Raw genomic sequence first — 8,246 nt, 5'->3', positions numbered from 1 at the left:
GTCTGAAAGAGACACCAGCGTCTTTTACGCAAAGACAGTTTGTCTCTCTCTGTCCTATAATCACAACACACACACAAACCCCCCCCCCCCCCGCATAAACAAACAAAAACCCACGATATCGAACTCTACGACGATACTGTACTAACCATTGGCGTGTGAGGAGTTGACGCTAAGAATCCGAACTCGGATCACGCACTTGTGATTTACTATCGAAAGGCGCGTTTTATTTGGTGAGCCTGGAGATTAGAGACAGGAAGAAGGTGGGGACAGTCTAGAACTAGTGTCCCTGTAATGCCATAGGGGTAGCGTGCGCATGTGTGTGTGTGTGTGGGGGGGGGTATGTATGAGTGTGTGTGTGTGGGGAAGGGGGTATGTATGAGTGTGTGTGTGGGGAGGGGGTGGGGGGGGTTATGTATGGGTGTGTGTGTATATGGAGGACCAGCACTCTGGTTCAGTCCACCATTGCAGGACACTGTAAAGCTTGTCTTCCTCAAATACTATTTTAACCTGAATATGTACAAAAGACAGAAAAAAAAAAAACATATTTAGAAAAAAAAATCTCTATATATATCAAACAATCATGTCCGTTGCGGTGTAGAACTATGGCCATATCAAGTAGCTCAGTAATCCCATCTTCGGAACAGGTTGCTCTAGTCCGTCTCTTCGTCTGTGGAACCACCTTTGTAGCCGTCTGTCCCCTAACGGAACGAGCGCTCCGTCGAGCTTCATGACTCTTCTTTCTTGTTTCGCACCGTTGTGGCGGGCAGAGACGCTGGGACGAGGGCGCCCTAACGCTGTCTCTGTAGCTCTCTACCAAACCTTTTCTGTCAGTCAAAAAAGGAAAAAAAATGCTGATTTGCTAATTGCTACCATGCTAATTGACCATGGCCGGATATGTAGATAGAACTGTTTGAATTTTATTTCCATGTACTGTTTTGGTTTGAAAACATTTACCCCCCCCCCCCCCCGTGTTTGTTATATTTTGGTACCTCTGGTGCATGTAAGGTTGTTTTCTGCACATGGCGAGGGGCACCGATTTGCCACGAAATTGAATTGACTGTCTCACATACTATTACAAGCAATAAGTGTAGCATCTGTATGGAGCCCCGTGCCCCGCCCCGCCCTGCCCCCCCCGCCCCGAGCTAACAACCCCATCTGTATGGAGCCCCGTGCCCCACCCCGAGCTAACAACCCCATCTGTATGGAGCCCCGTGCCCCGCCCTGCCCCCCCCCCCCTGCCCCGAGCTAACAACCCCTCACACGTTGCTTATTTTTGGCCCTATTGGAGCCTATTGTAGTGAGAAGACAACACACACCACCCCCGGTGTCAACTTCAGTGCAGATCTTCTTTAAAAAAAGAAATGTAAAAAAAAGATGGCTGAATATGGAAGCGGGTCTCGCAGCCACGCCGTGAGACCCGGTTCCATGGCCGTACCCCGTTTCCAGCTCGATTTTTTTGCGTCATTTTCTCCCCGGTGAAACGCAAGGGTGCTGTATCTGTAGCCAAACTGCAACCGTTCTGTTTTTCTTCTGCTGTTTCCCTGTGATTTTTTTTCTTCTTTCTTTTATTGTGTTTAGAAAGGGAAAAAAAACTTTTGAAAGGTGACAGAAGCGACAACGTTATACGATGGTGTCCTCGTGGACACGTTTGTGCCATTTACTCTTTTCACCAGTGCTTACTGATGATATGCTTGTTCATCTTCTCTTTGCCTTTTTCTCCCCCCGTTGCCGTCAGATCCTTAAGATGATGATGTTTTTACACATGTGCAAACTGAGTCTTTTTTGTTATGAAAACACTTTCATTTTAGCATTCGGTTTATTTTTTTTATTTTATTGTTTTTGTTTTTTTGTTCAGTCCTGAAACTACTTTCTCTAAAAGGCTTTCATGTAAGATCAGCTTGAGAGGAGGGCGCTCTTCAAGCTGAGAAAACAGAGAAACCTTCGCTCCAGCGTTGCATGTCTTGACTTTTCTATGTGGTAACTGACACGGTCCGTGTGGTAATGTGTCACTCTGCTGTTGTGTAAAGGAGATCTTTGGGAGGGGCAGTTTCACTAGTCCAGTCAGACCCATTACTATGAAAGGAAGGGAAACCCAAACGTGGGGGGTCCTTAAGAACAAGCTCTGCCCTCCCAGAAGACGTTCGGCCCAGGGTTTCGGACAACGTCTTATACCTAGCGGTATAAAAGTGAAGGTGCATGATGTGAAATTTGCTTGATCAAAAACGCCGATAGATTACACGTCACTTTCTGTCGCTCAAGCTAGGAGGCAACTTTTCACTAAATGTGCAGCATTTCTGAATAGTGGGCATGGTATTTTTCAGTGCTTTTTGGCCCATAGCTCGCAACCGGCATTGCCTTTTTGCAAATGACCATCAATGCCCGAACAGATTGTGCCTGCGTGTTGCAAGTGTCCCGGCACTTGGCTGGGAAGCGCTGCTGGTGGTAGTAGTGTAAGTTCTGTGCAATGTTTAGAAGAAGAGGGTTAAGTATGAGGTGATGGTAGTGCCTAAGCCCGTGCAAGTTGTTAGACCAGCAGGAGGTTTTGTCAGTCAGCCGTCTTGCAGAGGTGCCGCCGCCACTCAAGATAGGCGGTCATGGGGAAGTGGTGCCAGTCTGGTCGCCCTGCCATGAAACTCACCCGAGACGTTACTGTGTTTGGAGAAGTCACAGAAAGGGAAAGTAATATTTCGCTCGTATGATCTCCTCGCGACACCACCCGGCTTTCTACAGTTGGAGCTGGATATTTATGCCCTAACGCCGCAGGACCCAAATGGCTGAATTTCTCACCTACGTACTTTGGGTTTGGTCCCAACAAAGATACTGAAAAATACTGTGATGAACAAAGGTTTTCGGCATAAGTGCGGTTTCAGTTGCTCGGTTCAAATGTGAATAGGATTTTTTTTTGGGGAGGGGGTGGGGTGGGGGGGTCCTGGGTCAGCTTTGACACAAATATTCAGGTCTGATGCTCTGCTCCTATGTTTCAGAGCGGCTTCGTTCTCTCGCCCGCCTCTGGAAAAGGAAACGGGTGCAAGGCTCCGCTGACTGCTGAGTGTTTACACAGCGTTTGTTTGCACTTTAAAAACAAAAAAGCCCACAGAGCCATCCAACCTGCTCTGATCACCACGACATACAGCCTCTGGCGCCCGTAGCGCGGCCATCTCACCAAAGGATTCAGCTCAGCGGTCCTCCTGCGAAATCAAACCAATCAACACTGTCGCCTTTTTCTTTTTTTTTGATCATTTTGTCAAGAAAAGTCAGAAACCGAGATGACTCGATGGCAGATGAGATGTTCTGATCAGAGTACACCAACACGGTTACTTCTCTTTGTGAATCTACATGGTTTGTGCCTTGTTCTGAAATTGCATTTAGTAATATGTCAAAGATTAAAGACTAGTAATAATACATAGGGACTTTGGCTATAATCACACGTGGTGGTTATTTTGTTGTTCTGTTTTATTTTTGTCTTTTTTTTCTTTTTTCTCCACCTTGGTCAAGTTGGTTTTAAAGGGATAGTGTAACTGACCTTGGTAAAGTTCCCCCTCCCTGCCCAAAAAACAACCAGAGTAAAACATCTTGGCACCAGGATCACCGTGGTGGCTCATGATGCAGAGGTTGCTGCAGCTCGGGGGCCTATCCAGCCTAGACGCCCCTAAGCGAGCGAGGGTGGCGCCCGTGCCGAGCTGCTCTTCAGCAAACCGAGCTCTGTATTGACGGTTCAAAACCCGGTTTCCCCTCGCCTCAGGTGTATGTCACAGAGACCACTTGTGCTCAAGGTTCCAGGTTTCTTGACACGCTTGGGAATCTGGAAACCAACATTTTCTCCTCTGCCGTGAAATTGGCTCTGTGTGAATATCAGACGGATGAAGAGATTCCTGTCTTCGTCTGTAAACCCAGATACATGACCGTCAGCGGAGGAAACGGAATAATTTGGATTTACACAGATTCTGGGATGAAAATAGCTGGCTGGCTCTGCATTATCCATGACTGGGTTTCCAGACTTTCCTTTTTTCTTTTTCTTTTCTTTTTTTTTTTGCCTTTGCATTGTACCATACTGTTTTCATGTTAATTAGACTTTTCTTACATGCTAACATGTTGTTTTGTTTGAGCAAATTAAATAAAAACTGCAATACACGATCAGATGTCTTGTTAAATATGATTGACGTTCAACAAGCGGCGTTTTGAACAACCATGGGCATGTTTTTTAAACCATCTCCTTCCTGAACCTCACATGTACGACCACGCTTTATGTCCCCAGTTATCGAAATGTGTTAAACTATGTGCCAGTCTTCTCAAGGTTACTGATGGAGTGATAGGAACGAGAGAGCACCTTGTAGACACATTCACAGTATCCAGGGAGAGTGGGCATATTTGATGGTTTACACCTGCTAACAAAGTAACACTGTTCAAATTTGAGACAGAAACGCATCCTGATGACTCGGTTTCCTTTTTCCCTGTTGTAAATGGAGTGTAACAAATTACCCCCCCCCCCCAAACTCCCACCAGACCTACTCGCCTCAATAGTGGTCCATCATCCTTATCCAGTACACCCAGTCAACATCTGCTTCACACCCTGCTTACTGTATGTGTGTGTGTGTGTGTGTGTGTGTGTGTGTGTGTGTGTGTGTGTGTGTGTGTGTGTGTGTGTCTGACTACACTACAGAGGCTCAGTTTAACTTTCAGCCGTGTCGCAGTTCAGATTAAATACAAGACAGGAAGAGGTGGGACTAAATGAATTTGAAGTTGAAAAAGTCTCGAGTGGTGTTTTTTTGTTCTAGCCTGCATCACAGGGGGCCCCATCTTGTCACAGAGGATTGGCTCGTCCTTTTCTGAGATTATTTCAGATTAGGCGTTTTCGATTGTGGTGAGAATATGTGGAATGGGACGAGGAGCGAGAGCCAGATTACAACCCAAAACACTGCAAACAGGGAAACTGCTGTTTAGTCGTGGGATGTCCCTGCAAGAGATTTTGAAAGGACCCCTCTTTAGAGAGAGAGAGTGTATGTGGTGGTGGTGGGGGGGTCAGTTTGCATACATAATGGGTATGACAGGGGCAGTTGACAAAGCCCTTCCTTCAGCCACTCTCTGGTGGAAGATAGAGTGCTCTAGAGGAGAGAAAAGAGTGCAGACGCTGCACTGTGCAGCACAAAAGCATATAGAATAATGCAGCTTCCTGTGGGCGGGGCCTAGAGAGGTCTGGCGGTACATCTGTAGTTCATTTGAGGTTCTGGTCTGGTGGAAGCCAGAGACGGCTTTCTTGGGGCGGAAGCTGCACGAAGACAGGAAGTCGAAGTCACAGAGAGGAAGGCGGACTAACTTACAGAAGGAAAGGGCTGTGCAAACAGTGTAACCGTTGCTTGATCGGAGAACTTGAATTTTCAAAAGCATTTGTGTGCCCCCCCCCCCCCGTGATTTGCCATGTTATGGCCAGCAGGTGTGTGTGTGTGTGTGTGTGTGTGTGTGTGTGTGTGTGTGTGATCTCGTCCAAACGCCCTCGTCTTTCTTCAGATAAGATGGCGAGTGAGTGCGTGCAACTGTGGCTGACTTCCTCAAACTCCCACCTTCTGAGAGACTTGGCACACTGGATACGAGTCAAAGCGCGATCTTACCCAAAGTGCATGACATAATTCCCTAAAAAAGTTGCTATATTGCACAATAACAGAGTCGATGAAACCGAGACGACAACCCAAGGCAACGAAGAAGGGTTGCGTGTGTTGAGATTCATGTGTGTGGTCGTTGATAACATCAGCCCTTATGATCATGAATCACCCATGTTGGGAGACGAATACTACTCGCAGAGAGACCTGGTCGAAACCCAATACCAGGCCAACGCTTTAAAGCGAACACAGATGTGGCCTGGCATGCACACAGATAGGCCTGCACAGTTTGTTGACAGCAGACTTGAGTTGAGCTGTTGTCGCACAGCTTTTCCATTACCACTGTATTCAATAGCGACTTTTCACGTTGCAGTCCACCTGTTAAATCTGAACGAATAGAAATGGGGGTTGGAGGAGCATACTACAGTCGCGCCATATCCGATTTTCTTTTCTTTATTTTTTGGATGAACTTGCTCCTCGAGTTGTACAGCATAGGATGAGACAAAAGATTGAAAATAAGTTCTACGAAATATTGCCTGTTGTAGCGAATTCGGGGAACAACGCAACCACAGGAACTGCCGCGGCCGGGACGCGAACCCGTATTGCCCGCACCGCAGGAGGCATCGCTAACCGCTCGACTATAAGGTCAAATTCACGAGCCAGCGGCCAGCGTGTCTTCTTATCCATGCACGTTACAATATACACAGAATAGGTATAATTTGTTTCAGTGTTATTTTGTATTCTATTCTTTTCTGAGTAAGACCGATAAAAGTGAAATGCCTCTGAGCAAAAAAAAAAAAAAAATCAGTGCTGGTGTAAAACCAGTTTTATTCAGATATATTTTGCATCATTCTATAAACCATCATCTTGCTATTGCTGCCAACATAAATGCAGACATTTAACTTTAAATTGTAAATAGGGCACAAATAGTATGTATTAAACATAATACTGTAAACGTATATTGATCTAATTTGTATCCATGGGGCATACTGGTTGACCTTTGTTATTGTGTTCTATGTGTAAATTAGACCCAACTAAAATTCCCTTAGGGCCTAAATAAATTTAAGCAAGTGTCTGTGCAAATCAGAGAGGCAAGGCCTACTTTAAAACGTATTTTCCAAAAAAAAAGAAGACATAAATATATTTTATCTATTGCGTCTGCAAATGAATGACATTTCGCTCTGTCGCATCTGCAGTAAATGACATTTCGCTGTAAGGTTGTGGAAAGTTTGACGCCAGTAAACAAAGTGGCCGTGGCTCTCCTAACACCAATCCGTACTCTGTGAAATCCACAGTCAGCCAATGAGAGAGCAGAACTGTTTAAAATGAACGCCGGTCGAGCCAATCAGCGACCTTCGCGCCATCCCAGCCACTGGTAGGTTTTACCGGTAAAGGGAGGGGGGTGCGCGTCAAGCGTTCTCCGAGTCAGTTTTTAAATACATTATTTTCGGTTTGAATTTTTTTTTTAGAAGGAATATTACCTCGCTATTGTTTACTGGAGTTACTCGCAAAATATTAAGGTAAGAGAATTCGTTCGTGTTGCTACCTCTTCAAATACTGGGTCGCTACTCGTTTCTTTGTTGGGAGAATTTGGGACCTGGCTAATGCTAGCCATCTGTCTAACGGGTTTAGACTGTGTTGGGCTCCGACTATCCCTTGAAATACCAACGTTCTTCCTCCAAAATGTCTCCGATATCCGCTATTTCACCGCCGCCAACGCTCGTGGTTTTCTATATACGTCTAACCTGATCGCGGCTAACCCATGCTTGCGCCAGGCCTTTGATTTGCTACGCAAGTAGAATATTAGCCGGCGTCAGACGGCGGTGCCCGCGTTAACATGCACCTTGTTGGCCCGTCAGATTAACGAGACACACAATCGCGAACTCAGGAAATAGACGGTGTCAATTGACGCGCTAAACTAAACACAATAATTCGGCCAGTTAGTGCATTGGTTGCGTTTCACGCACCAGCAGTATAACCGCTGCGAATGAATTCAACGTTATTGGGGGTAAATTTGTTTTTTTTTTTTTTACGCTGCTTAAACCCGGGCTCGCGTTTGACAGACGCTTTCTACGACAGCAAAATTTGAACGCATGACGTTTTCCCTCCTTCCGCCCCTGAACTTTGAAGTTCTTTAGCTTCGTTTTCGTTAAAGGAGCAGAGGTCCCGTGCGACGCAGTTGCGCTACGGGCATAAACGGAAAGGCGATTTCCAAAACTTCGCAATCGTCCATCTCGTCCCCTTATCGAACAACAAAAATGGATAAAACGGAGTTAAACGTGTCAAAATTAGCAAAGGACATTTCGACGTCTCTCGGATTCCCATGTCGACCCATCGCCACAGCAAAGCGACGTTTAACACCAGAGTTGTAGACAGACGAGAGCAACGGCTTACATTTGCCCTGCCTGAAAGAAGAAGAACAGTCATGTCGGTTCCTTATTCAGGCGTCCTGGACCCCCCGCCCGTTACCGTGTAGCCACCATCTAGCGGACCCGTTCAATCTCATTGCGAGTTTACATAAATCGACCTAAGCGACGTCAGTTCAAATCACTCAGATAACATACTTGTCATTAGTGACCGAGAATACTGTTACTATTAATACTGGATAGTGCCTTCACGCTAATACCATAAACTAACATGGTGGGAATTGTC

At 46.0% G+C, this 8,246-nt stretch overlaps 1 protein-coding gene across 1 annotated transcript in view; it reads left to right on the top strand.

The window, feature by feature from the left end:
• Window positions 1-7,001: 7,001 nt before the first annotated feature.
• lbr (lamin B receptor) overlaps window positions 7,002-8,246 on the top strand; it is a 40,634-nt gene continuing 39,389 nt past the window's right edge. Inside the window, exon 1 of the mRNA XM_056301834.1 lies at window positions 7,002-7,114. The gene's annotated coding sequence lies outside the window, so the exon portion shown is untranslated. The remainder of the gene's footprint in view (window positions 7,115-8,246) is intronic.

Source organism: Lampris incognitus, unplaced genomic scaffold (genome assembly GCF_029633865.1).
Source record: "Lampris incognitus isolate fLamInc1 unplaced genomic scaffold, fLamInc1.hap2 scaffold_175, whole genome shotgun sequence".
Lineage (NCBI taxonomy): Eukaryota > Metazoa > Chordata > Actinopteri > Lampriformes > Lampridae > Lampris > Lampris incognitus.
Note: the sequence above shows the minus strand (reverse complement) of the source record. Positions and strands in the feature narration are given on the sequence as shown.